Genomic DNA, 13126 nt, shown 5'->3' with positions numbered 1-13126 from the left:
TGGCAGTGCCCACTCCACCAGCTCCCTGTCTTGGCTTCCTGTCTCTCTGGTCCATTCCATTTGTTCCAGGTGAAAAGAGCTGGGGTTCCTGAAGCCAAGTTCATCGCACGGTTCCCACCTAGCAATCTCCACTCTCCTGATGCTTCTTACCCTTTCTTTTTTGTTATTCTTGTTTTCCTTCCTTTCTTGTGTGCAGACCACTAGATGGAGATATATAAATGAGCCCTGGACACTTAACCATGCCAGGCCCCGTTTCTAAGTGCTTTTCCTGCATGATTTTATTGAATCTTCACAACAACCCTTTGTGGAGGTCCCACGATTTTCCCTCATTGAGGTTAAGGGGCGAGGTCAAACCCACATCATTCTGAATTCAGACTTCATTCACTTGCCAAGATCACACACTGAGTTGGGAGAAGTTAGAAGGTGTGTGAGTTCCAAGGGCATCTTTTTCATTCCTTTGTCCTGGGGCAGAACTGAAGCCAGATTACCTCCAGAGGGTTACCACTAAACATCTTAAATTAGTCCTAGAGAAAAGAGGAAGAAGAAACCCAACACCACCCTGTAAACAGCTCATCACAGCCTGTACAGGATTTGTAGGTTTAAGGTTCTCATTAATGTCTTACTCAAATCCCTCATTGGATAAGTGTTTGGGTACGTACCTGTGCTGTGATAAACTTGGTATAAGTTATCATGGAAGCGCAGACGGGGGCACCAGACAGACAAGCAAGTCAAGGATGCCCGCTAGGTGACGCTAAGCTGAACCCTGAGAGGTGCCAGGCAGCACCTGGGAGGTCCTGACAGATTGTGCCAGGTCAGGGGATGTGGCTGAGTATGGCTTGTTTCAGCATATGGCTGGGGTTTAGGAGAAGTGCCGGGGAGGGGCAAGCAATCAGGATTAAGAGATGGGCAGGGGACAGATCAGTGCCAAGGGAAGGGATTTGCTGTCAATCTGGAAAACAATGCGGGATGATTTAAGGGTTCTGGGAAAGGTACTGATACAATCAGATTTGCATAGTAGTAAGGAGGATAAATGGGAAAGACCAAAGAGTAGGCAAGAGATAAGAAGGTGTATAAGGAAGAGAAAGCAAGGCAGATGAGCTATGTGGGATTTGTAAGTGGACCAGTCAAGACTTGGCAACTGGTCAGGTGTGGGGGCAGTAAAGAAGGAAGCTGAGGCTGACTCACCCAGGTTCCTGTTTTGGGTGCGTGGGCAGATGATGTGATGCCTTGAGATGGGAATCAGGCTGAGAGGAGAGGTACTGATTCTTACTAGCTCCAGGTTTCTTAGGGCAACCCTATTTTAGATGAGCAAATGGAAACTCAAGAAGGTGATGTGATTGGCTCAGACCCCAAAATGGCCAGGTGGGAACTCAAACCTGGATCTTTATATTTCCTGGAATCATTTTGCCCACACCTACACAGATTTTTTTTTGTGAAGAATGTAAGGCATATGCTTTGGGCACGTATAAAGTATGTTTGTGCCATTTCGGGGGATCTGCAATGTAGGGAAGGTTTGCTTCAGCACGTCCACACAAATTAGAGTGTATGTGCCAGAGCAAACCTTCACCTACATCAGCCTGCCATTTTTATATTCACTCATTCACTCAACAAGATAGATTGAGCACCTACTATGTGCTGGGCAGGTGGGGATGCAGTGGCGAACCGAGAGGTGAGAATCCTGCGCACACTGAACCTATAGTCTACTCAGGAAGGCAGGCAACAGACAAATCCACAAATGCGAATTCTGCCAAAGAGATGAGTCGGGAGCAAGAGCGTGGGTGCCATCTGGGGCAGGGTGGTCAAGAAGGGCCCTTCTGTATTTGATCACCATCAGAGCGATGAAGGGAAATGGAATAAAGATCTGGAAAATGAAGTTTCCCAGGAAAGGAAACTTCAAACGCAGACGCCCTGATGCAGGAATAAGCTCAGCTTTTCAGAAATCCCAAGAAAGCATTCCAAGAAAGGAGTCCATGGGGAAGAGAGTGGTTGGAGATGAAGTCAGAGGCAGGGGCCAGATCCTGTAGAACTTATAAGACATGGTCCGTAGTTTGGATTCATTCTAAGAATAATAGGAAAGTCTTAGAAGTTTGAGGCAGGGCCGTGATGATATTGCTTGTTTATTTATTAAAAAAGTACTTTTGATTTCAATATATAGATTCACATGTAGTTGTGTATACAGAGACATCCTGGGTGCCTTTCGCCATTTCCTTCTGATGGTACTATCTTGCCAAACTGCAGTGCAGTATGAAACCGGGATTATCTCTCTGTGGTTCTAATTTGCGTTTTCCTAAAGGCATCATGGCCATGAGGTTGAACATCTTTTCCTGTGCATATTTACCATCTGTATTTCCTCTGTGGCAACATGTTTGTTCACATCTCTGCTCACTTTCTAGTTTTTATTCTCTAACAGCTTTTTCATTGTTCACTTGTGAGAATTCTTTCTATTATTCTAGACACACGTTGTCAGATATGTGACTTGCAAATATCTTCTCCTGGTCTGCAGCTTGCCTTTCCAGGCTAATAGGCTCTTTCATTGAGCCAATGTTTAATTTGGATGAAGGTCTGATTCATCCATTTTTCCTTTTATGGGCTTTAGGTGTACATAGTCCTTTGCCTCCCCCTAGGGAAGGTGGGCCCTCCTTCTATAGTTGCCTTGGAAACTAGAGAAGGATATTGACTTAAGCAACGGCAGGTACATCACATAGCTTCCCTCTCATGATGATGGAGTAAGGAGGATATTGTCCCCTTTTACAGAAGGTACAACTGAGGACCAGAGAAGGGCTAGAACTAACACAAATCTCTGACAATGAGATTGATGATTGTTCTTCTCTACCATCTACCTCAGAATTCACACCAATTACTGCTTGTGGTTGGTGGTTCTGAACGTATGGACCATAGATCCCTGGGAGTCCCTGAGACCTTATCAGGGGATCTGCAAGGTCAAAGCTATTTCTCTAATAATCCTAAAGCATTATTTGCCTTTTGGTGGTATTGGAATTTTAACAGATGGCACAAAAGTACAGAAGAATAAAATTGCTTTAGCATGAATTAAGGCAGTGGTACCAAGCTACATTGGTGACCATTGCTTTCTTCACCTTTCAGGCACTCACGGGGGGAAAAATAGCCAGTTTCACACTACTGTGAGAACAAATGGGAAGTACACCAAAAACACTCCTGCTGCCTACGGAAATAAGAACAGCTATCTTGAAAAAAGTGTTTCTGCAATCATTTGAGTTGCAAGCTAAACTATCTGCACCCCTCCCCCCTGCAATACAAGTTTCGCTCGAGAGACTGACAAACCATAGTTATTCAGGCCTGTCGGGTGTTTGGAAGACATTTTCTTCACAAAGGAATAAAGCGAGCCTGTCGTAACAAGGGAAGCAACTGATAGTGCTTGTCACCAGTGACAATATTTGAGCTTCTGAATGAAAATCAGAATTTTGAGGAAAAAAATTTCATTTGCCATTATGTGCTTGGAGCTTTTTAGTATTTAAAGATGCTTCTGATGACAGCAGTTATGGTAGTATAATAAGTGATTTTTTTTTTTTGTTGGGTGAATAAATGTGCTTATACTTGGAGACGTTGAATAACTCAGTTAACCAATAATTTTCAAAGGACCAATGCTTAATGGTTCAAACCAGCATGGGCTAAAGACACATTCAAAGTGTGAGACAATTCAGTGGGCTTTTTAATGTGAGCAAATAGGACACTGTATTGATACGGTTTCAGATTTCACATTGCAACTAATCTTTAGGAAGCTTTCCCTTACTGTGTTTTGTATCTAAAAAGAATATCCATAATTATCTCCAGAGGCTATTAATAAAGGTACACCTCCCTTTCTCCACTACTAGCTGCATGAGGATGGATGTTCTGCATATATTTCATATAAAGGAACAAGTTGGAATAGATGAAATGCATCAGAAAAGATTGAAGATTCTAGCTGTCATCCACTAAGCCAGGGGTTAAAGAGGTAAAGGTATAAAGCAATGCCAGTCTATACATTAGATGTTTAACAAAGATTTTTTTTGTTTGTTTTAATTTCTACTGTCACAAAAATCGATAGATAGAACCCATATAAACAAAAGCTCTTTTAGGTCCTCAATAATGGAAGGGGAACAAAATGTTGGAGAATTCTTTGCTTAAGAGGTGAAGTCTCCTATTAGCCACTGGGACCACGTGAGGCATTAGCATCCCTTTTCAGATTTTCATCTCACCCCAGGCTTCCATATGACCCTGAGGTTAAGGATGGCTGGGTGCAGCCTCGGAGGTTCTGAGAATGGCACATGCCCTTCTCATCTCCATTTTCTCCTCTCCTTCGTAATGGAAAGAACATGGGCTTTGAAGGAAGCAGATCTTAGTCTCAGTCTCAGCCCTGCTTTTAGCCAGTAAGAGAACTCCAGGCAGGACTCTTGGTCCTCTGGTCTCTTGTCTATAACGTAAGAAATAAAAATGTCTGTCCTTCCTTACCAGGATTGTCTTGAGGATTAAATAGCATCATGGAGATAAATCTAAGTGCTTATGCATGTAAGTTATAACCATTTCCCAACAAAGAATGTTCATATACACGTATGGCCACTCATTGAATAAACATTGTCCAAAAACATGATCCAATGGTCTTGAAGGTGAAAACAAATAGTCTGCAGGTTCGACCTGCAAGAAGCTCTCAGCCCAGGGAGAAAGACCAGCATAGCAATTGCATGCAGTGGGATGCGGCGGGTCTTTGAAACCTTTGCCAATGTTTCCCCCAAGCACCCTCCTGCCTCTGGCTGCCTTACCACCCTTTCTTTTCAGTACCAGGCCATGTTGCCTTCAGGCCTCAGTGAAGAGATGAGGCAGAAGAATGGAGGAGAGGGGTTTGAGTGGTGTTGTTAAAGTCTCTCTCTGGGGAGACTCGAGGCTTGGAAATGACAAGATGAGACCGAGTAAAGCTCCTGCTCTGAGACCAGAAAAGAGTCTTTAGGGCCACCCTAAAGGGGAAGTGCCAACAGGACTGGTGGGGCCCAAGAGGAGGGGTCCTGACCTGGAGGAACCAGGCAGGGAAGAGATATGGAGAGGCGACATTCAGAGCCACCTGCCCCTGTGCTGTGCTCTGATAACCAGCAGAAATGGTGCTGTGTGTCCACAGGCCTCGGTCAGTCACGTTTCGATGAATTGCGTATAAACAACCTCTTTAATGGCCTAAGTCCCTGAGTACCGTAAAGGGTAGAAGGAGAAGCTTCGCAGGCTTATGCTTGGGTATTATCACCGAATGGAATCAGCCAGACGGATACACGCTCCCAATAGGAAGCAGAGCAGGGAGCAGCAGGAGGGCACAGGAAGAAGCCACTCATTCTCCCAGGCTTTCCTGGGAAGGAGCAGGTGGGAAGCAGAGGTCAGGAAGGCTTCAGAGAAAAGGTAACATTTGCACAGTGCCGGGCCTCTGAAGGTGAGCCATGATCATCAGCTTTGTCCAGTCCCGGAGGAAGAGGAGGCTGCTTCTGGGGAAAGAAGAACATGTGGAGAAGGTGCCATTAAGAACCTGAGCTAGGGCAGACACTGGAAGACACCAGCTTGAGCATGGTTCTTTTCGGAGCACAGTGCCCAATTTACACACCCTCCCCCACCAAAGAGTGATTGATGATCCCTGTGTAAGGTTCTGAGGATGCGTGAGGGGGGACACAGCAGCAGAAGTGTAAAAATTTGACTTTTCAAATATACGTTAGGCACTCTGCCCAGCCTTTGTATGTATTAGCCCATTTCATTCCAGATGGTGGTATTTTAATCCCCAATGGACAGATAAGAAAACTGAGGCTTAAGTTCTTACAGCTTGTTAAATGGTAGAAACAAGATTTGAACCCATAATTATATCCTACCTTGATTTTCAGCTTGAATGGCTTAGAATTTAGTTGGGTAGTTAAGGAATAAATGCTTGAAAAGCTAAATAATAATGCAAAAGGAAGTTCCCACTTGTCTGGGAGAGGCACCTTGGCTGTTCCATCAGGGGTACCTGTTTGATTCTGTAGGCCAGCCCTGCTCATCTACCTCACACTTGTACCCTGAGTCTGTCCACTCTTACATCTCCACCCACCAGCATCCCCAGCCACCCCAACCTTGGTGCCTGAGTATAAGGTTTCAACAGAAGAAACTTGGTCCTGATAGTCGTGCTCCTGGCTGTCAAAGAGTTCACAGATTGCCACTCAAGCTCCACTTCTTCTGCTTAACAATAACAATAGAACCTCTGGGTTTGGGCCAACCTTGTAGCTGCATGTGGTCACGTGACTAGGTTCAGACCAATGGAATCTAATAGAAAGGGACATGAATCACTTTTTCCTCCAGCCCTGAAAGGGAAAGTGTGTGACCTCACCGTACATCCTTCCACTGGAAAGAATGGGAACATCACAGCGAGCTGCCTTGGACCACGCAGATGAGGCAACTCAACAGGGGATGGCAGGTCAGGTGACTGGAGCAGAGCTGCCCAACCAACTCCACGTTTCACATGGAAAGAAGTGAACTTCTATTTTGTCTTTGGAGTTTCATTATACACACGTACACACACACACACACACACACACTAATAGGAAGAAAACCAGTGAACAAACCATAGAGAATATAAGTACAAGTTATAATAGAGCAACAAAAGAAACAATTCGTGAGCATACAGTGGAGGAGGGTTGTTCTCACTCATAGCTATCAGTCAAGGAAGGCTTCTCTGAGAAGGGGAGGCACCCTGGGACGGGCCAGCTGTGTAGGACTCAGGGGAAATTCGAGGTGTTGAAAAGAGCATGTAGGATTCTGTAGCCATAGAGAATCTGGTCCCCGATGGACCCCCAACAAGGGCCCTGTGAGCAGAGCCCTTCTGTACCAAATCTTCCATCAGGCCTCAAATTTACAATCCACTCATCTACCCATGGATGCTGCATCCTGGGCCCTGGGAACCTGGGATTTAAAAAGTACAAATGAGTTCCAGATAGCTCTGGAAAGGATGGATCCGGGGTTTCCAGAGAGATCTGAGGACAGAGGGACACCTTTCAAGAAGGATGCCCCAGACTCAAGCCAGAGAGGCTGAATCTGCAATTGAGTCCCAATAGCAAGTGTGGGCCCTGGGAAGGGGAGCCTGCTCTGGGGGTGGGGACACGAGAAGCCCAGGAATGGGCTAGGAGGTGAGGAGCCAGAGAGTTGTGGAAAGAGAGGCTCCAAGGGTTCAGATGTGACCTGGTTGGTTGCAAGGGACACCTCTTATTGGGGACTTGATGTAGCCTGTGGCCTCCAGTTCACCAGCATTTAAAAATGTGTGACAGGCACAGAGGCAAATGCTGTCCCACAGACTGTCACCTAACCCTCACGACCTGCGTTCACGATGTGGGTATTATCTCCATTTTACAAATGAAGACTCTGAGGCTCAGAGAGGACAAGATAGTTGTCCAAAGTTGCCAAGTGGGTAAAGCTGGGCTAATGGGGGAGTCAGGGCTTGTCTGGGCCTCCTTACCCGCCACCCAAGGCTACACAGGGAACAGGATGCATATGACCTGTCCAGAGGACCTCTTAAGCTTGGCTTGGCAACCAAAGGTAGCCCACAGTGGTATTTGGTTTGGCTGGCCAGTGATTTTTTTAAAAAAGTCAAATGAATTTGAATGTCTTTAGTTAGGGAAGGGACTTTGTCACTGGTTGCGATCTCTTCTTTCATTTATTCCCTACCTGTCCTCGGATGGCATTTGAGTTTTAACCAGGACTCCAAAGAAAAACTTTCTTTAGCACCGGAAGCCAGCTGAGGAAACACTCCCAAGCCTTTCTCTAATACCTTATTGATCCCTGAACATGACTACAGGGACAAATAAATCAGGGACTTGGTGCCCAAACATTTGTCTGACAAGCTAGGTGTGTAACATATCTGAAACACACAAGCCTTTCTCCTATCAGGGAGGGTGACACATGTTAGAAAGGACCGGGCTTCACGAACTAGCCATGATATGTCCACTGCCAGCCCGCTAAGAAAGACTGAACTGGGGATCCTCTCTGGGAGCTCCTCAGGAGAGCGGCAGTGGGTTTGTCGGAGCTGGAGCTCAGCACAGAGGCCGCGTCCCCACCAGGTGCAGGTGAGCCACATAAGGCTCGAGGGAGCACGTGGAGCCAGTGTGAGTTGCTTGACTCCTTCCTGCATTTTCTCAAGCCAGTCCAGGACAGGTGAGCTCTTACTTTCCGCTCTCAGTTTCCCACCCCACACCTGCCCTCTCTGGTATGGAGTTGAACCAGAGACCACCATCAAGCTCACGGTTTCCCTTGCAAAGTATTGGCCTCCACACGCTGGAAGCTTCTGGAAACACGACATGCAGACCCCCATCTTGCTACCTAGGGTAGCAGCCCTCTAGTTCACAGGATAGTTGAAGGACTTTGAGTCCTGTGGTTCCCAGTGGCCATTGAAAAGGAAGCCATTTTCCTGAAGTCAAAATAATCATGTTTTAAGATGAAAGCAACTATGTTAAAAAAGTTAATAAAAAAAAAAGATAAATGTAACTTGTTCACGGCAGGTTTATCACCGCAGGTTTAGTGAAGAAAAACTACTATCAGGGGCTTTATGTTCCATGAATGTCTTCAAAATAAAAATTTAGAAAAAGAAAAAGGGTGAGATTGTGGCAGAGTCACGAAAAGAGCAAGCTGCCCTCGCAAGAGTCCGGGCTGACAAGGCAGGAAAGGGCGCACCCTCACCCCAAACTCACCCCTGGGGAAATAATTTATGTTCTAATGAAACAGGCAGGAGGGGGCAGGGCTCCCCGGCTTATGAAATTGTGTGTCATTCAGACAATGACAGCAACAGAACGTGATTTGCCCAGGGTCATGGTCTCATTGCCACTGACTAAGTGGTTTCTGAACATTATTGTTTTGTAAAGCCTTCAACCTGTTTCCCTGTGTCTGTTTTGAATTTCCTCTTCCCTAACGTGTATTTATGTCCCGCTTGTTACGAGCTGACAAGAACAGTCGCTGGCTTTACCTGGTTCCTCTCAGAGCCTGCTGTCATTCACTGACCTCCTCAAGGTTCAATGCCATCAAACCAGCCTGTCTTATTATAAAGATGAAGGAAGGAGAGAGGTAGTGGCTTTAGGCTTTATTGAAAAGCAAACCAACCAACCAGCAAAACAGGTGATTTGGTCCTGAGTACGTGGAAGAAGTTTCGTAAAGCCATTCATTTGTCAATTTGTTCATTCCAAAAGAATCTATTAAGAGGCGACTGTGAGTCGAGCTGTATGCCGGCAGCAAGAGCTAAACGAGAACAGGATGTTGTTCCTTTCCCTCAAGAAACTCATAGTCTAGTGGAACTGGTAGAGAAATCAACACCCCAGGTATTCCCAAGAGAGGTCAGTGTCATAAACTTGACTGTCACTGTTGAAAAGGACCACAGGTTGAGTCTACAAAGAAGAGGAAGGCATGGTCTCTGCTGACTTGATTTGATTGAGGGCATCAGGATGTTTTGCACAGGGACTCTTTAAAGACAAAGCAGCGCTTTCAAGGGATAGTCCCATTTACTCAGAGATCACCAAAGACCTCCGACTATGGCTCTAGGGATGTGTTTTGTGCTTGAGTATTTTATCACTGCTCAGAGGTAGGAGCATAGGTGAAGAACATAGCCTCATTAGCAGGAGACACTTCTATAGTTCCTAGCTGTTAGAAAGACCCCCCCACACACACACACACACACCCCGCATGTCCTGCACATACAACGGTGGCAGTCTTGGAATCATGTCCTTGGAAGATGATCAAGAAGAGGGGTTGGTTTGGGTTGGTGCTGTCCCAAAGCCTAAAGGCTAGGGACCCTGGTGGCAAACTGATGACACCCAGGCTGTCACTCTCCTCACCAGCATCCCTGGAAGACACTACTAACTGATCCGACCACATGATCTTGACTTGCTGAGTCTGAGAGTAGAAAGGCCTATTTTCTCAATTCTTCTATGTGTGTTACACAGTAGTCCTAGTACAGATCATCAAGAGAGAAGCCATCGATGACATCCAGCACCTTAGGGTGTCGGGGATTGATTCTCTGAGCCCCCCAAAGGCAATCTGACCATCGTCCTTAGTGGATAACCCTAAGGACCAACTATCTATCCTAGCAGGTTTGCTAAGCAAGATTTTTTGCCACTCTACGAAGAATTCCCAGGGGAAACAAGGCCAGTCTTAAAACAATTAAAATAAAAAGTGTTCTACCAGGGGCTTCTGGAGAGTCACTGGAATCTCAAGGTGGAACAGGAAGACACAAAAGGAAATTGGGAGTCACAGTCCATTTAGAATTCTGAGATGCCTCAGGATTCCTGCCTCTGCTGCATACTGGCTGTAGGAGCCTCCCACAAGCCACAGAGTGTGATTTGGTTGTGTTATATGGCAAAGGGGAGAGGCTTTTGCAGATGCTTCCGATGAGCTTTGAGTTAACCAGGCAATTATCCTGAGTGGGCCTGACCTAGTTGGGCAAACCCTATAAAGGGAAGGAAGTGTTTGAAGAAACTAATTTCCATGTCTGGAGAGGGCCCCATGGCAGGGACTGTGGTGGTCTCTGAGCACTGAACCCGAAAACTCCGAGGAACTGAATTGGGCCAATAACTGGCAAGCTTGGAAGAGGATCCATCCAATCCTCAGATGAGATGCTGCCCAGGCCAACTTTTGACTTCAGCTTTTTAGGTCTCTGAGCAGAGATATCTAGCAGAGCCCAGACGGCAAGCCCACAAAAGCTGCAAGACGATAAACAGGCATTGTTGAAAACTGCTACGTTGTGGTGCAGAGCAACAGAAAACAGAAACAGGCTGTGTCTATTTTAGGCTGTGACATTGATTGTAAGGCATGCTATTGACTTAACATTTGGGGAAACAACAACCAGAGCATTAAATATATCAATTATAAAGCACTCTGATTTTTAACAATAATACAATGGAAAATATCATCTTGACATTGAAGAAACACCAGTTTTATTACATTTGTGAAGTGCCTAGAAATTTCCCAAAGAAAAACTGTCCTCCTGAGAATCCTGTCAGAGTCGAGAGGGGAGGTGTCATGCTGACGAAGCTGAGATGCAGTGGACTTAGACGACTTGTGCAAGGTCACAAGACAGAGCAGATCAGAACCCAGGGGCTCTGCTCAATCCACCTCAGCTAGCGCTTTGCCAGCATCCCTCATCCTAGGAGGTGAAGCGGTGCCACCAAGCGCCTGGCACAAGAGGCAGAGATGCCATATGAGGCCCAAGAGAAGATGCTCTCAGGACTGTTTCTGTTCTATAAAAGCTGCAGTTACAATCCCAACCCTTCTATGTTGTTCAAATCTCTTCCCAGCTTTCCTGAGATACTTGGGCAAGTCTTTCTTCATTACACTTGTATTATTTATAAAGTCATGATCCATGTGGTTCAGTTCTGAAGAAAGATAGTTACATGAAACGTATTTGATACGGTATATGAAATTTTGATATGAAAGGTCAAGATAGTTTGCAATCAGACAGTACGAACAGTTTTCCTCTCCTAACACCCACTGACCCCAGATACTGCAATTCCACCTTCCTAATAATCACCTGGCGAAAAGCTCCCCAAGCCCACCCCGCCCTCAGGAATCTTGCTACCTTTATCTGCCTTCCTTCTCCATTTCCCCATAATCAATATCCATTACAAAAGCCCCCAAAACTGAACTAGCAAGACAAATTCCTCCTTGGAGGGTGAAGGAGGAGAGATCTAAATACTTGGAGCTGGAATCTTCTTCGAACGAAGAACCCACAGGAAGAATGTCAGGAAGAACACGTGGGAACACTCGCATTCCAATCATTATCTACTCCCACAATGTCACCATAAAATCGACATAAGTTCACCATCTAATTTTGAAATTGTGGCCAAGGCCATGGATATTAGGAACCGCGCTTCACCCAGGCTTGTTCTCAGTCTTTCTGGGGACAACACCTGTTAAATGATCTAAGAGAGACTCAGATCTTGTTATCCAAACTAAGCCTGCAAGTGGGCAGCAAGGTTGGGGGCGGGTGTGGCTCCTACTTCCTCTTGGGCCATTCAGCCAGAAGCAGCCTGTGGACAGCACAAGCACAAGGGGCAGCTGCGGAGGGGGAGGCTGCAGAAGGCACAGGGAAGAGTTGTCTGGGGGCGCTGGCTCCCACCTTACCTCTCCCGCTGTTCCTGAGCGCTAGCTGTGGCATTCGGCCGGGAAGTTCAGAAAGGAGCCAGGGAGCCTGAAAGGCCTTTGTAGAGAGAGGCCTCCAGAGACTCGTGGAGACCAGTGCTCAAGGAGGCTGCTGATAATGTCAGAACTGGAGTCCAGGTTGTTCCAGGGTAGAGGTTCTCCCCAGGCTGGAGGGCAAGGACTGTCCCACAGCAAGGAGCTCCTTCCACAAAGAAGGGCATCTGAAGCATTCCTGAGAAACTCCAGTCTTCAGCAGAAACACACCTTACCAGGCTGAGGCGGCTTAGTCCAGCAGCTTGGTCTACACCAAGAACAGTTAAGAACTGGGAGAGATTCCAGATGGCAGCAGAGTTGCCAAAATAGATTTCACGGTGTCTACCCACTAAGCTCACAGCCATTATTATTCTAGGCTGTTGCTACCACTTATAGAAGCCAGTGTATGCCAGGTCCTTTGGGTGCACTTCCTTTTCTTTCTTCTTCACATCAACCCTGTAAAGTGCCCCTTTAACAGATGAGGAAACAAAGCCACAGCAAAAACTTTTTGAAACTCACCTAGCTATTAAATCACAGAGCAAGGATTCTGACTCTGAACCCGAGTCTCCTTCTGTGTTGGTGGTTGTGTTTGGAGTTCTCTGTCTTTCAGATTTGTCTATTGAGCAATGCCTTATTATGGTAAATCTCATCCATATTAAAGTCCTACAGACCTGCCACTCCGATGGTGTATCTTAAGGAAGCTGGATGCTCACTTCCTGTCTCCCCTTGTCCAATGGTCAACATGGGCTAGCTGTGAACCTCAGCACCACTGACCACAAGTGTCTCCAAATCTTCAGTTCTGAACTGAACACGAACCCAATTCAGGCCAGATCTCCTGCTAATTGGTTTTTAAGGCCATTTTCAGCCCTCCCCCTCTTTTAGGATGTGGTAGTAGATCTCAACTTCTGCAGCTTGTCCTTGGATAAACCCTAGCTTGGGTTTGGACACACCCCCTAGCTGCCTT

At 46.2% G+C, this 13126-nt stretch overlaps 1 long non-coding RNA gene across 1 annotated transcript; it reads right to left on the bottom strand.

Moving 5' to 3' along the window:
- Nucleotides 1–3670: 3670 nt before the first annotated feature.
- LOC124106953 (uncharacterized) lies at nt 3671–12467 on the bottom strand. The gene is made up of 2 exons (XR_006856244.2): nt 12112–12467; nt 3671–5477 (listed from the first exon to the last, which is right to left on the bottom strand). It is a non-coding gene; the product is annotated as an uncharacterized LOC124106953 (long non-coding RNA).
- Between the last annotated feature and the right edge of the window lie 659 nt (nt 12468–13126).

The sequence above is a fragment of the Marmota monax genome, unplaced genomic scaffold, assembly GCF_021218885.2.
Source record: "Marmota monax isolate L192 unplaced genomic scaffold, Marmota_monax_Labrador192_F-V1.1 WCK01_AAM20220418_F8-fsc00003, whole genome shotgun sequence".
Lineage (NCBI taxonomy): Eukaryota > Metazoa > Chordata > Mammalia > Rodentia > Sciuridae > Marmota > Marmota monax.
Note: the sequence above shows the minus strand (reverse complement) of the source record. Positions and strands in the feature narration are given on the sequence as shown.